Source organism: Scylla paramamosain, chromosome 6 (genome assembly GCF_035594125.1).
Source record: "Scylla paramamosain isolate STU-SP2022 chromosome 6, ASM3559412v1, whole genome shotgun sequence".
In the NCBI taxonomy this organism is placed as follows: Eukaryota; Metazoa; Arthropoda; class Malacostraca; order Decapoda; family Portunidae; genus Scylla; species Scylla paramamosain.
Window position 1 is genome coordinate 18996997 of NC_087156.1, and position 15747 is coordinate 19012743.

At 43.2% G+C, this 15747-nt stretch overlaps 1 long non-coding RNA gene across 1 annotated transcript in view; it reads right to left on the bottom strand.

Moving 5' to 3' along the window:
* LOC135101112 (uncharacterized) overlaps positions 1-15747 on the bottom strand; it is a 231176-nt gene that overhangs the window by 28970 nt on the left and 186459 nt on the right. The window contains exons 4-5 of the long non-coding RNA XR_010269033.1: positions 5130-5357; positions 3828-3967 (exon numbers count right to left, since the gene is read on the bottom strand). This is a non-coding gene — a long non-coding RNA (uncharacterized LOC135101112). The remainder of the gene's footprint in view (positions 1-3827; positions 3968-5129; positions 5358-15747) is intronic.

The window sequence follows — 15747 nt, forward strand, 5'->3', positions numbered from 1 at the left end:
AATAATTTAAATAGAAAGGTGTGATGAAACGAAGAGAATGAATGAAAGAATACATGAATGAAAGAAACAAAGAGAAATGAATGGAAGGAAGAAAGCTATGATGAAAGAGGGAACGAAAGAAAAAGAGGGAGGAAGCGAAAAATAAGTCATCTTCATTTTTAGAGAGAGAGGGTGAGGTAGTGTACACCCTCACGTCTCTCTCTCTCTCTCTCTCTCTCTCTCTCTCTCTCTCTCTCTCTCTCTCTTACAACGCACCTTACCGTACAAGCCCATTCCTTACTCATTATAGACCAAATAACTCCCCTTTCCAACCCAGAGAGAGAGAGAGAGAGAGAGAGAGAGAGAGAGAGAGAGAGAGAGAGAGAGAGAGAGAGAGAGAGAGAGAGAGAGATAGTGTCTTCCCATCCAACCCCGCACACGCATATTTGACTGACGGACAGCAAAGAGACACAAATTTCAAAGTGACTGTCATAATGAAGTTACTAATCCATTACCTTCAGTTCGTGTGCCCTTCTGGTGTTATGTAAATACAGTACTGATGCCACAAACCTGGGAAGGGAGGTGTTTGGATGTTGCTATGGGTTCTTGTCAGAGAGAGAGAGAAAGGGAGAGAGAGAGAGAGAGAGAGAGAGAGAGAGAGAGAGAGAGAGAGAGAGAGAGAGAGAGAGAGAGAGAGAGAGAGAGAGAAATAGAGAGAGAGGAAATTAATAGGAGAGTGGAGAATAGAAGCGAGGGGCTGCGAGGGAGGGAGTGGAAGGTAAGAGAGGGTATAAAGAGCGTAATAAAATGGATTATAGGAAAGGGACACTGATGAAAGATGGAGGAGGCAGAAAAATGAAGGAATGGAGGATGAGAAAGAGAGGGAGACAAGATAAAAGGAGAAGATGGTGATGAAAGAGTCGTATATACACACTTCTTTCCTCTCCCTTTCTCTCTCCTCCCTCTCCCTCCGTCCCCCGCCCTCTCTCTCTCTCTCTCTCTCTCTGATCCATTCTTCACCACGTCTTCTTGCAGCTTATGTCGTCCAGCCGTTGCCTTAAAAGTACACAAGCGAACAGAAACAGGAAGCAGGGAAACACAACTACCTCGTCAACACTCGGGGACTTCTGCGGCTCCACTTACTTCTTAATTTTTCTCCTCATGCTAATTCTCCTTCCCTCCTTGACGTCATTGTTCGAGGTTTTCATTTTCCTTTCTTTCTTCCTCCTTCCTTCCTTCCTCTCTCCTCTCCTCTCCCTCTTTCAGCCCTCTCGCACCCTAGCCCTTTTCCTTAGTTTTGTCTCCATAAACACAGTCATTTTCCCACTTAATACTTCTCCTCTCTCTCTCTCTCTCTCTCTCTCTCTCTCTCTCTCTCTCTCTCTCTCTCTCTCTCTCTCTCTCTCTCTCTTCTCTCTTCTCTCTTCTCTCCTCTCCTTCTCCCTCCTCACGGCTCTCATAAAGCCTCCCCTCTCCTCCTCACCCCACAGGAAGTACACATAAACTTTCCTCCGCCCCTCCCATGCTCCCCGCTCCCTTCCCTACCTTTTCCTCCCCCCTTCTCTCCCCTACATTCACACGTACTTGCAAAAATGCAGTAATACCTTTATTAGGACTTGTCTTCTCTTGTCTTTATTTCTTCTTTTTTTTTTTTTTACTTTTTTATGTTCTTTGTATCTGTTATATGTGTTCTGAGGTGAAAGACCTTTTTTTGGAGAATGTTTCCTTATTATTCTTTAGTTATTTCAATGTGTTTTCATTTATTTACTTTATTTTGAGGGATTTTGTGTCGTGTTGTGCTGTGCTGTGCTGTGTGTGTGTGTGTGTGTGTGTGTGTGTGTGTGTGTGTGTGTGTGTGTGTGTGTGTGTGTGTGTGTGTGTGTGGGTGTGTTTGTTCTCGTTTTTTTTTTCCTTTTTTTCTCCCCCACTCTCTCTCTCTCTCTCTCTCTCTCTCTCTCTCTCTCTCTCTCTCTCTCTCTCTCTCTCTCTCTCTCTCTCTCTATCTGTCTGTGAAAAAAGTGGTAGCTCACTCTCCCCTCATACCCATTCATACCAACACTACCACCACCACCACCATCACTACTAATACCACCACCACCACCACCACCACCACCACCACCATCGCCACCACCACCACTACACTATTCTGGGCACTGTTGTCACTGCTTGGTAAGTGCTGCTGGTAATCCCTTTAGCATGTGTCACTGTGGGGTGGTGAGGAGGGGGGTGATAGAGAGTGGTGGTGTTTTTGTTACCGCTAATGTTGCTATTGTTGTTCTTGTTGTTGCAGTTAATGATGTCGTTGTTATTATTGTTGTTGTTGTTGTTGTTGTTGTTGTTGGTGGTGGTGGTGGTGGCTTTGGTGATGGTGACGGTGAGGGTGATGATGGTGGTGGTGGTGTTTATGTTGTAGTTGTATTTAAATTTGAGTTTATTTGATGGCTGTGGGTTAGTACTGTACCTACTTGTATTGTTGTTGTTGTTGTTCTTGTTGTTTTGTTGTTTTGTTGTTACTCATTGTTACTGAAGATAATAATGATGATGATGATGATGATGACTACGAAAGCTGTGAATGCTCATGACTTTTCTTCTTTCTTGTTCTCACTGATATCATTATTGTCATCGTGGAAGTAGTAGTAGTAGTAGTAGTAGTAGAAGTAGTAGTAGTAGAAGTAGTAGCAGCAGTTGTTGTTGTTGTTGTCATCGTTCTTAATCTTCTTCTTCTTCTTCTTCTTCTTCTTCTTCTTCTTCTTGGTAATCTTGTTGTTGTTATTGCTGTTGTTGCTGTTGTCGATAGCAGTAATATCATGAATGGAAACAGGATAAATTATGGCGCCAGCAGCAGCAAAACTAAACAGGCGGTAGTGGTGGTGGTGGTGGTGGTAAGAAAGCCTCGTGCACTACAATATAATGAAGGTTTTTTTGAGTAGTAGTAGCAGTAGTAGTAGTAGTAATAGTAGTAGTAGTAGTAATAGTAAAAGCAATGATCATAGTAAAATCAGTAAGAAATAAATACTCACATTGTTTTTGTTAATTTTATGAGAGTTCTTGTTGTCTGTCGTGGTAGTGGTGGTGGTGGTGGTGGCGATGTTTACTCCTCATAGCAAAACATAAAAGGTTTACATGATGAAGGGTATTGACAAAGAGAGAGAGAGAGAGAGAGAGAGAGAGAGAGAGAGAGAGAGAGAGAGAGAGAGAGAGAGAGAGAGAGAGAGAGAGAGAGAGAGGTGGCAGAGGATGGATGAGGACAAGAGTAGTAGTTCTATTGCAGTTTTCTCCTCTCTCCCATTCTTGTATGTCTATTTTTGTCTCTCTCTCTCTCTCTCTCTCTCTCTCTCTCTCTCTCTCTCTCTCTCTCTCTCTCTCTCTCTCTCTCTCTCTCTCTATCCCACACTCAAACTACTCTCTCTCTATCCCACACTCAAACTACTCTCCCTCTCTCCCAAACCCCTACAGTACTATTCTCTTTTCCTCTCATCTCCCTACACCACTATTCGTTACTCGGCACAATGGCCTTGATTAGCGGCTTGCATATCGGCTGAGACTACGCGGGGCTAGGTAAAGACGGGCTGGGTTGGTGCCAGTTGGAAGTAAGGTCCGTATTCAGAAATGCTTCTCTTTCTCACTACGACTATTTTCCAAGGCCAAAGTGATGATTAACCGGATTATGAAGAATCTTTCTCCTTTTCATAACGTCAAAATCTTGTTAATCTGTCACTACAACCATAGAAACATCTTTAAAAACCCGTGCAACACCAAATACGTATAGCCTTTTGAATGTATGTAGTGAAGATGTTGCTCAGAAGTGTTCCGAAAGCCAATGAGACCAAAGAAAACAGCAGGCTCACCTTTCCAGGAAGGCCCAGGCAGAGTCGAGAGCGCCGTAGCGAGAGAAGCCGCTGGGAAACACGGCTTTTGTGCTGGGAGGTTGTTAAGCGTTGTTATCTTGCCCTACTCTGCGAGAACTGGGCGAGGCGGGTGTTAGGATCTGCAAGGCTGTTAGAAAGAGAGAGAGAGAGAGAGAGAGAGAGAGAGAGAGAGAGAGAGAGAGAGAGAGAGAGAGAGAGAGAGAGAGAGAGAGAGAGAGAGAGAGAGAAAATAGGTTAAGGGAGGTCGCTATGGGAGACTATTGGGTTGTTTTATGGAGTAAGGGTGATGGGTAGTGCATTTAATGTCTAGCGGGGCGCTACTGGGAGAGAGAGAGAGAGAGAGAGAGAGAGAGAGAGAGAGAGAGAGAGAGAGAGAGAGAGAGAGAGAGAGAGAGAGAGAGAGAGAGAGAGAGAGAGAGAGAGAGAGAGAGAGAGAGAGAGAGAGAGAGAGAGAGAGAGAGAGAGAGAGAGAGAGAGAGAGAGAGAGAGAGAGAGACTAGGGACACGGCAGAATAACAAAAAGAATGTAAAGCGGAGGGATAAAAGTGTGAAATAGCAAGGGGGAGAAGAATGGAATGAGGGTGAGGCAAAGGGAGAGAGAGAGAGAGAGAGAGAGAGAGAGAGAGAGAGAGAGAGAGAGAGAGAGAGAGAGAGAGAGAGAGAGAGAGAGAGAGAGAGAGAGGGAGAGAGAGAGAGGGGAGCAGTGAGAACAAAAGAGACGTAAGGAAAAGGGGACGCAACACAGAAGAAGGTAAAGAGTGCATAGAAGAAGAAGCGTGACTGTGATTACCAAGAGAGAGAGAGAGAGAGAGAGAGAGAGAGAGAGAGAGAGAGAGAGAGAGAGAGAGAGAGAGAGCAGAATATGATAAATGAAAGAAAAATGTAATGCCTCTTTTCCTCCCCTCAGTAATTACCTTCTGCAACCGTAAATCACTTTAAGACCCACTGCACCTCATTATTAATTAGCTAGACGGAGAACAGGAGGAGGAGGAGGAGGAGGCGAGAGGTTAGCAGAGGGCAGAAGAGAGGGGAGAGAAAAGGGAGGCACAGAAGGGAAAACAGGAGAATATGAATGTGTTCAAAATAGAGGAGAGAGAGAGAGAGAGAGAGAGAGAGAGAGAGAGAGAGAGAGAGAGAGAGAGAGAGAGAGAGAGAGAGAGAGAGAGAGAGAGAGAGAGAAAATAGAAGAGGGTGAGGCTGTACTAAAACCAGCTTAATCTTCAGGTCTCCTCGCTAATTACACCTCCAAGTACAGGTATTTCGCAGTTATGGATGAGTTACCTTCCTCGTGTTTGTCTTAGGCGAGCAGCGCGCCTTGCCTAATGTGCTGCCACGCTCTGGTAATGCTAAGTTGCGTCAGATATGCATCCTCGCTCACAACACGCCGTCCCTACTTCTCCTCTTGCTTCTGGTACTTCTGCTGCTGGGGATGCGAGGTGCGAGGTGTGAGCTTCCTACTCCCTCTTATATAGACATAGGAAGTTCGCATGAGAATCTGACGCACACGTTCTGTTTGGATGAGAGTAAAGTGTGATGGAGTTGGACAAGGGAGTAATGTTAATAATACGTAATGTTTAGACGAAAAGGAAAAAAATACAGTATCGGGCATATTTCGCATGATAATCTGAGACAGGTGTTGAATTTGCGTGAGAGTAAGGGAAGATAAGATTGCTTAATGAAGTGGTGTTATTAGACGACATGTTTAGATGAAAAAAAAAAAAAGTAATATCGGACAAATGCATGTATCTCAACTTCTGGCGTTCCTAATTCTTCTAGATCTTTGTGTGGTTCTTGATATAAAGCACTTCCCTAGTTTACATACATCTCGTTCTCGTTATATGAGAACTTTGATTATGTAGATTCACGTCTATGCGTTGATCTATTATGTCCCAGGTATCCTCACTACTAAAAGGGAGATTTTACTCTTATCCTAACTACTAAAAGGGAGATTTTACTCGTATCCTCATTACGAAGAGGAAGATTTTACTCGTATCCTCACTACTAAAAAGGAAGATTTTACTCGTATCCTCATTACTAACAAAAAGATTTCACTCGTATCCTAATTAAGAAAGATTTTACTCGACATTAAAGATTTTACAGACATTAAACTCATTGAACTCTGTCACATCACTACTTGGGACAGTCTTAAAGTACATGAGCTCTAAACATTTACCACAGAACAACTGAGAGTTTTCCACGGCACTTTGTCCTTCCTTTTAATTCGTGATGTTTACATGGGTTTCATTCGCTCTTCAGATACTAAGAGATTTTCATCTCAGGTATATACTAAGATTTATTACACATACTTTAGCAAAATTTTCTGAGTTAAAATGTGTTTTTTCTCATTGTTATATACAGAACTAACCGAATACGTGAGAGAGAGAGAGAGAGAGAGAGAGAGAGAGAGAGAGAGAGAGAGAGAGAGAGAGAGAGAGAGAGAGAGAGAGAGAGAGAGTGCAAATTCAAGAGGGAACAATAATTTTATCGCGCCTCTTCATCTTCTTTATGTAGCCACGAGACGGATGTGGCACTATGATATTCCTCCCTCGGCAAATACTGCGGCGGAGGGAGAAATACAGAGGAGGAGGAGGAGGAGGAGGAGGAGGAGGAGGAGGAGGAGGAGGAGGAGGAGGAGGAGGAGGAGAAGGAGGAGGAGGAGGGAAGGGAGGGAACCATGAAGGAAACGAATAAAAAGGATTAGAGTAGAGGAAGGAGAAAAATGAGAAGTAACTAGGGTAGCGGCGGCAGTAGTAGTAGCAGTAGTAGTACTAGTAGTAGTAGTAGTAGTAGTAGTAGTAGTAGTAGTAATAGTAGTAGTAGTAGTAGTAGTAGTAGTAGTCGTTGTTGTTGTTGTTGTTGTTGTTGTTGTTGTTGTTGCTGCTGCTGATGTTGATGTTGTATCAGTTGCCAAAAATGGTAGAGAAAATAAGAAAGAAAAAAAAAGCATAAGAAAAATGAAGGAAATGAAGAAAAAAAGAGAAAAGACAACGACACAAACAAAAAAGGCAACCAAACGATTACAGCAACCACAAAATAAAAAAATAATAAAAAATACGGTACATCCCCCCAAAAAAAAAAAAAAAGAAAAAGAAAGACAGAAGAACGATAAAAAAAAAAAAAAAAAAGAGAGAAACAGGAGTTCTCGTGTGCTTGTGATTTAATCCGGAGTAAGAGTGTGTTTTATCTCCGGTGTGGGAGAGGCTGGGTCGTTCATGCACCGCCAGACCTGCAAGTTTTATGGAGGCCACTCCAAACACGAGCGGGGGACACAGCAACGTCCGGACCAGGCGGGCTGTCTGCTGCGTCTTGAGGGCTGTGAGACGGTGGTGTGAGAGTGACGGGGTAGAATAAAGATGTAGGATGATGTGGTGGAGGAGTTGAAGGCGAATAGTGTGGAATAAGTGTGGATAATGTGGATGCATGGATAGGAGATAGGTGGAGGGTCAGGATGATGATGGATGAATTCTGTATGAGTGTTGTTCTTAGCAGTGGATGATTGATGACGCCACTGCCTGGTGTAGTGTGGAATAAGTGTGATGGGTAATGTAGATAGGACAGAAATGAGGGTTTGGATAAGGAAGTGGGGATGCTGTGGGAGTGGGGCTGTGCTTTCTAGACGTCCGCGGATGAAAGTAGTGTGGAGTAAGTCTGTGATGGATAATGTGGGTGCTGGGATATGATAGGAGCGAAGGGTGAGGCAGGGGGCGGAGAGTGAGAGGGAGGTAGGGTGAAGGAGGGAGGGTCAGAGTCTCAAAGGAGAAGGGAGGAAGAAGTGAGGGGAAGGGAAAGGATATTACTACGATTCCTTGTTGTTTATTATTTCATTTGTAAGTTTCAGTACTCCTCTCTATTTAATCAGTCAACCAAACTACCTGACATTCCTCTAGTATTCCATTAGTAGCAGCATCACTGACAACCAAAAATGTAGGAAAAAAATAAAAACCTTCACAATTTACAAGAGCATTTACGATTTGGCCAGGCGATGATGTGAAAAGAAAGGAAGAAAAGTGAGTAAAGAAAAGAATGATTAAAGAGAATACAGAAGAATGGAGGAGGAGGGCGAGGAGGGTGAGGAGAAGGAGGAGGAGTAAGAGGAGGAGGAATGGGCGAGGTCGCTTTGGGATCACCTTTTCTCGCGGCCTCTGAGCAATGTTTTTCTACGGCAAATAAACTTGTAGACATCTAATAAAGGATGCCTGAGATTCCTGCCAGAGAGAGAGAGAGAGAGAGAGAGAGAGAGAGAGAGAGAGAGGAGGTAAGAATGTTGTGTCTGTTGCTTTATTTTCGATTTCTTTCTTTATTGTCTGTTCCCTAATAATAATTTCCTTTGGTATTAGCTAAGAGCCTCCTTTATTTATTTATTTATTTTTTTATTAGTTTTCTATTTCTTTGGCTTGTCACCTAAACTCGAAATTCGTTGTTTTAATAAGATTTTAAATATGTGTGGATAAAAACTTGAATTACATATATAGAGAGGCAAAAAAGTCTCTCTCTCTCTCTCTCTCTCTCTCTCTCTCTCTCTCTCTCTCTCTCTCTCTCTCTCTCTCTCTCTCTCTCTCTCTCCCCAAATCGTGTGAGGGAAAAATTTGAGGTCAAGCTTATATATACCAATGTCCTCCCTCTCTTAACTATATTTGTAGAGCGTGACATCTTCCCCTCTGCACGCCTCCTCTCCCCTCACTCCCCCGCCTCTTTCATTCTACTTATTCTCCCTTCCTCCTGCTCCTCCCGCCTTTCTCTCCTGCTCCTCCTCCGTCAGCGTCCCAGAGCATACACACTCACGCTCCACTAAGGCCGTGAAATTCATGGTAGTTATCACATTGCCTATAACACACCAGATGCTGTACTCCGCCTCCTCGTCTGCCGCCACCTTGAATACCTTTATTATTTGTACTTGTCTCTGTTCCTTACTTCTCTTCTTCTCCTCTCTTTTTCCATTGTACCTTCGTTTGTTTTATTTTTCCGTTCTTTTCTTATCCTCCTCTCCTTTTTCTCCTCCTCTCTTCCTGCATTGCCTCCTGTAAAGACGCTGCCTTTTCCCTGTGTGGAGGTATAAAGGGAGGGATGGTCTCTCTCTCTCTCTCTCTCTCTCTCTCTCTCTCTCTCTCTCTCTCTCTCTCTCTCTCTCTCTCTCTCTCTCTCTCTCTCATTATGTCGTCATCAGGGGAGGCAACCACGGCGACGAACTCTATAATGGCAGGGGGTTGTCCACGCCCTCGACGCCCTGGCACATGTGTTGCGGGTCTCTCTCTCTCTCTCTCTCTCTCTCTCTCTCTCTCTCTCTCTCTCTCTCTCTCTCTCTCTCTCTCTCTCTCTCTCACTGTTTCTCGTCGCTCGCTCCTTCCTCTCTCCAGGATTTATTTACTTTTAATCTTTCTGTGACGTCTCTGCTTATTTGCATTTTTTCTAATATTTGACATTTTTCCCTCGTGCTCTCCCCTTTAGAAGGTGATGCCACTCCCCTCTTTTTCCCTCCCATTTTTCCTGTTTTTTTAGTTCTTTCTTCTATTTTCCTCTTTAATAATTCTGTAGGAACTTCCTTCTTCACTTATTTTCCTCACTGGAGAGAGCAGTGTTATTTTTTCTTTCCATTTCGTTCCTTCCTCTTCATAAAACTATGTATTTTCTTAGACTTTTTACCCGATCCTTTTCTCTGAGACTTTCCTTCATCCCCTGGACTCTCCTCTTTTTTCTATTTTTACGTCCCCACCTGTTTTATCGTTTTATCCTCATGACTTTTTGCTCCGCCCCTTTTTTCATTGTTTTCACCAAGTTGCAATCTTTTTTTTTTCTCTCTCCACGGGATACCAGCATGAACACATGACCGGCAGGGACCGCGTATAGCCTGTGCATAATAGAAGACTACAAGCTCGGTGCTAGCACGCAGATAAAAAATGCACATGTCCTCTTCAGTGTTCTTCATCTAAAATTCTCGCTTGCACTGCTTCCTTTATTGCTAACAGGAAATAGAAAGTATTCCTGGCTCGCAGAACAAATCTTAACTTCTATGGTAATTTTATTTTTTCTTTCTTTATCTATCTCTGCTTCTGTGAAATTATTTAAGAGTTACTCCGATAACTTTCCTTAATATTACTTTGCTTTACACTGAAATGCTCCCAGCCAGGCAGCGGTCAGTTCTCATCTACCAATTAATATGTCACGGCACGTTCTCTCTCTCTCTCTCTCTTTGCACAATATCTGTAAGAGTGATGCTGGTTTTAGTAAGTCCTGCTGACTCGCACCTGCCTCCCTTTCCTCCACCTGACTACGAAGAGCCAAGAATAAACGGATCCTATGTACAGCTAAGTGATGACTGGCGGCGGAATGAAATCACAACACCTGATAAATAAACCCACATGCAGGCGAGGGACAGAGACCCGAACTGTGACAGGATCTCGCTTCCTGTGAGACAAAGGATGTTGCGTACCTTAATGTCCCTATGGTGAGTTATGAGCCCTGAACTTCCTGAACACTTTCATCTCATGTCTGTTCGGGGTGAATGAACCTTCCAAATATTTGTGTCACTGGCTTGGCTACTTCAGATAATGTGCGGCATCAACACGATTAATAAAATTTAAGCACACAAGCACATTCGCCCCAGGTGTTTCCGTAATAACACTCTTGTCTATGATACCAATTACGTGTTTTTATGATGTCAACTATTCTTTGAAGTATTTGCCTTCCTGTCACCCGCACTCCCTCGTGGCACACTTTCTTTTCTACACTCGGCGTCTCCTCACCCACCGTCACCCTCAGCTGTTCCCTCCACTCCGATGACCAAGCTCTGGCGCTTGACGTCCCCCGGCCATCCCTACACAGCCTCCCGCAACCCTCGCTGGTCCTCACAAATTGCTGCCCTACGTAAAGATGCCACACAAGGAAACATTTCGCACGGAAAATGGACCCGAAATTGTTCTTTTGTGACAGCGAAGGTCTTGTGCATCAGGTATGGCCGGCAAGGGGTCAGATGTGGTGCTCTTCTTGGGTATTCAAAAGGACAAAACATAGAATTAAAAAAAGTAAAAGAAGAAATAGAAGAAATAAGAGAAAAAAGACATGTAAATAAAAGAAGAAGAAAAAAAGAAGAAAAAGAAGAAGAAAAGAAGAAGAAGAAGAAGAAGAAGAAGAAGAAGAAGAAGAAGAAGAAGAAGAAGAAGAAGAAAAAGAGTAAAAAGAACTAGCAGTAAAAGAAGAAAAAGAAGAAGAAGAAGAAGAAGAAGAAGAAGAAGAAGAAGAAGAAGAAGAAGAAGAAGAAGAAAAGGAGTAGTAGTAAAAGAAGAAGTAGCAGTAAAAGAAGAAGAAGAAGAAGAAGAAGAAGAAGAAGAAGAAGAAGAAGAAGAAGAAGAAGAAGAAGAAGAAGAAGAAGAAAAAAGAAGAAAAAAAGAAGAAAAAGAAGAAGAAGAAGAAGAAGAAGAAGATGGAGACATTTTCTTGACAAACGAACTTTCACGGGTAATAATAAAGATGTCAGTCAGCACGTTCATTCCAATTACAGATTTTCATTACACTGTGAAAGATAACAAGATAGCAAGGAATTCCCACGTGTCTCTCTCTCTCTCTCTCTCTCTCTCTCTCTCTCTCTCTCTCTCTCTCTCTCTCTCTGGCATGATCGTCAATGTCGCAATAATAGACATAATGTATTGCGTACCGTAGTTCATAAGGTTTAATTTGGCGTAAAGCTAACCACAAACTGGAGGCGGAAAGCTGGTGTCATCTCCGCCCTCCCCTCCGTCAGAGAGAGAGAGAGAGAGAGAGAGAGAGAGAGAGAGAGAGAGAGAGAGAGAGAGAGAGAGAGAGTAATTAAGGAAAACAGTTTTAATTCCTTTCCCTACGGAGGCTTTAAACTTTTCCCTCGATTAGCATTTTTTTTTCCACCATCGGTTTTTTTTTTTTCAAGAAACCATAATTATTTTGAGGAGGAAAACAGTCAGTCCTCCTTGCCGGTCCCGCGTACATCAAAGAAAAACGGGAGGGAGGGGAGGGGAGGGAGGGAGGGAGGGAGGGAGGGAGGAAAGAAAAAAGGAAGAAAAGAGAAGTAAAACGAAAACTTCCAAAGAAAACAACCTTCCATCCCTAATAAATTTGCTGAAATAATAGAAAAATTGTTAAAATCTAAAATCCTTTGAGACGTCATTTCTGTCCCTCTCCCTCTCCCTCTTCCTTCCTCTCTCTCTTTCTCCCTCTCCCTCTCTCTAACCGTACCCTCTGTGATCAGCTGGGAACAACAAACGTGCCACCAAAAACGTTCAAGACAAGTGGTTTTCACGTTCCACATATTTTCCTTGACGTGTTTTTAAATGCTTCCTGGTTGAGCTTTGCAAGGGAGGACGATTCTAAGTAATGGAAAGTAAACAAAACGGGTGAGGAGGAGAGGCATACATAGACGAGGAGAGAGAGAGAGAGAGAGAGAGAGAGAGAGAGAGAGAGAGAGAGAGAGAGAGAGAGAGAGAGAGAGAGAGAGTAAAAAAAAAAGAAGAAGAATCCCATTTTTCACGCACCATATCCTCAGAGCGACGCAAGAGTTTAATGTGTGGAAATAACCCAGAGTTTCGATTCACAGAGGCCTGGTCTTTTCTACCCCCCTCCTTTCCTCCTCCTCCTCCTCTTCCTCCCTTTCTACCTTTACTTCTATTCCTCCTTTCCTTAATTTCCCTCCTCTCTTTCTGTCTCTCTCTTTCCTTTCCTCTTACACTCCTTTCAAAGAACCAACACTTTACCCTCCCCCATCCTTGCATCCTAGCTCTCATTCTCCCCCTTGCCTCCTCTCCTCCCTCTCCATCCTTCGTTGTGCCTCTCTGCTCTCCTCTCCCAACCTTTCATCCTTTCTCTTCCTGCCGGCACTCCTCTTCCTCTCTCCTCCTTGTTTTCACACTCAACTATTCATTTCTGATTCTTTATGTTTTAGGTTTAACAGAACCGAGCTGAGAGGCCTCTGGCACGGCTGAGGAAAGAGGAAACAGCGCAAGAAAGAGAAGAGGAAGAGGAGGAGGAGTAGGAGGAGGAAGTGCGAAGAGAGAAGAACGAAGAGGATACGGAGAATGAGGAGAGAAGGAGAAGATTACAACAAGGAAAAAGATAAGAGGGAAAAGTGTAGGAGGTGAGATGAGGTATTAAGGAAGGAGGAAGGGAGAGAGGTCGGGAGAGAGGAGAGGAGAGGAGAGGAGAGGAGAGGAGAGGAGGGAGGAGAGGAGAATGTGGAGGTAAATGGAGAATAGAATAGACGGATTTTACGATGGGAAGCAGACAGAAAGACTAGAATGAAACGCGTTGCAAAGAAAGCTGTGAGTGAATAGCGCTGGCTGGAGGAGGAGGAGGAGGAGGTGTGTAGATATCCACTGAATAGGGAAGGCTGGAGAGAGAGAGAGAGAGAGAGAGAGAGAGAGAGAGAGAGAGAGAGAGAGAGAGAGAGAGAGAGAGAGAGAGAGAGAGAGAGAGAGAGAGAGAGAGAGAGAGAGAGAGAGTGTCAAGAGCTTCACTGTTATATCCGTGTTCTAAAGATAAACTTTCGTTCCGCGTCAATGGTTATGTTTCATTCATCCAAGTAAAAGAAAAGAGCGACATTAAAAGGAAAAAAGTCTGTGGTTTTGTAAGTGGAAAAAGAGGTTGTGGTTTTAAGTTTTCTTTAAAAATTCAAGTTATCGCAAAAATTATGGTGAAACAATTCTCTATTTTTTATCGTGTATTTTCTTTAGAGACTTCCTGCCTTTCTTTTTTCTATTTTTAGATTAATTCGTCTTTTTTTCCAGCATGACTTTGAATAACATTTGTCTGTATTTCATTTTTCCTCTATTTATTAGAAAAAAATTTAGGTTTACTTTTTGTTACTCCTCATATCCACTTCTCTCCTTACTTCCTTCTCCTCTTCCTTTTCCATTATTTTTTTCTTGACTCTTTACACCCTTTACTAACCTCGTCGGATTTTTGCTCTCTCTCTCTCTCTCTCTCTCTCTCTCTCTCTCTCTCTCTCTCTCTCTCTCTCTCTCTCTCTCTCTCTCTCTCGCTCAATCTCCCTCCCTCCCTCTCTCTCAGTCTCCTCGCAGAATATTTCCCTCTTCTTCTATTTTTCACTTTCCTGCCATAACCCTCCCCCTTTTCCCTCCCTCCGCAGCCCTTCGTCCCACCCCTGAAGGGCCCTCCACCTCCTGCGCTTCACCGCCATTACCGCCCTCATGCAACTCCCTTCTGTCCTTCAAGACTATAACCGTATCCTGGTCTTTGTGGTCCCTCCTCTTCTCCACCACTCCGGGCCGGCTCCTCTTCACTCTTTATGGGCCTCGCAACACCACAACCACCACTATAAGTATAACCTGGCGCCCTCAGAACCTTCCTTCCTTCCCGCCAGCCGCCGACCACCTCTGAGGAAAGCCACAAGCTCTGTATGTGCGTGTGTTGGTGTATGTCTGTTTGTGTGTGTCTCTCTCTCTTCTTCTGCGTAGTTATTTCTCTTTCTCTCTCTCTCTCTCTCTCTCTCTCTCTCTCTCTCTCTCTCTCTCTCTCTCTCTCTCTCTCTCTCTCTCTCTCACTGCAACAGATACAGAAATTTATGGATGAGAATGACAGATGGGGATAGTTAGGTATTTTGCAAGCAGGGAATGGCCACGTGTAGGCCTGACGGCTTTTTGCAGCTTCCCTAATTCTCTGATATTTTTTTTATTATGCTCTTATAACATCCTGTATTATCCCAACCCAAAGTCCCCCCTTCCTCACCATCCCATCCCACTGCATCCCATCACCGTATCCCATCCTATCCCCGTTCCCATCTCATCACATCTCATCGCATCCCATCCAATCCTACCGCCACGCACGGACTATCCCATCCCATCCCATTACCACGCACAGTCGCCGCACACCACCCACATCTGGGAGCTGGAGACAAAGTGCCGTGCAACCTCCGCCTCACCCCCGGCCTGACATCAGTAGCAATAATATATAACATCAGCCAAGCGAAAGGTATGATTTGAGCAACCACGACCTACACCACCAAGCATTAAATCACCACAGTTTCCACCGCTGCGACCAGACCATTAGAACCGCCCACCGCAGACTCGCCATTAACCTCTTCAGTAATGCCTTCATGCCGCTACCTGCCCCCTCCACCCCCCCACACCAAGGAAATATAAGAAAACTAAAAACTAAAATACAAAATCAGTACTCGCGTTATCATTTATCTCATACTTGTTAGGAGGGAAAAAAATTGACAAGTTCGCTTTCTGCCTCTTCGTAATCAATGGTTCCACAACAGGTTATGCATATGAAGCAATGTTTTAAAAGGAGCATCAATTAATTCCTTCCACCTGACAGGCAAAAAAGATGATGTACACTATAACGTACAATCAGCCTATTAGCACAGATTCATGTTAGGTTTAGGAGTGATTATTTATGGCAAGACGTGACAGCACAAGCCTCGGAAAGGAACAAACGTGATTCACATCGATTTAATATTCAATACGAGACAGAGAGAGAGAGAGAGAGAGAGAGAGAGAGAGAGAGAGAGAGAGAGAGAGAGAGAGAGACTGATACACACACGCATGTATTTATCAAGTATATATATATATATATATATATATATATATATATATATATATATATATATATATATATATATATATATATATATATATATATATATATATATATATATATGAAAAAAGGACATATATTTCACGAGTATAAAAAAAAAATATTTATATATATACGTGTCACAGGAAAAACAAATCTGACACTTCATTACATTCATGGAAAAAGTTTTAGTCAATCGGGGTCACGGACCGGATGATGAGATTAGTATTAATATTATTTATATATTTACTCTTTATTCATTTATTTACTCCTCATTATTATTGTTGTTGTTGTTGTTGTTGTTGTTGTTGTTGTTGTTGTTGTTGTTGTTGTTGTTGTT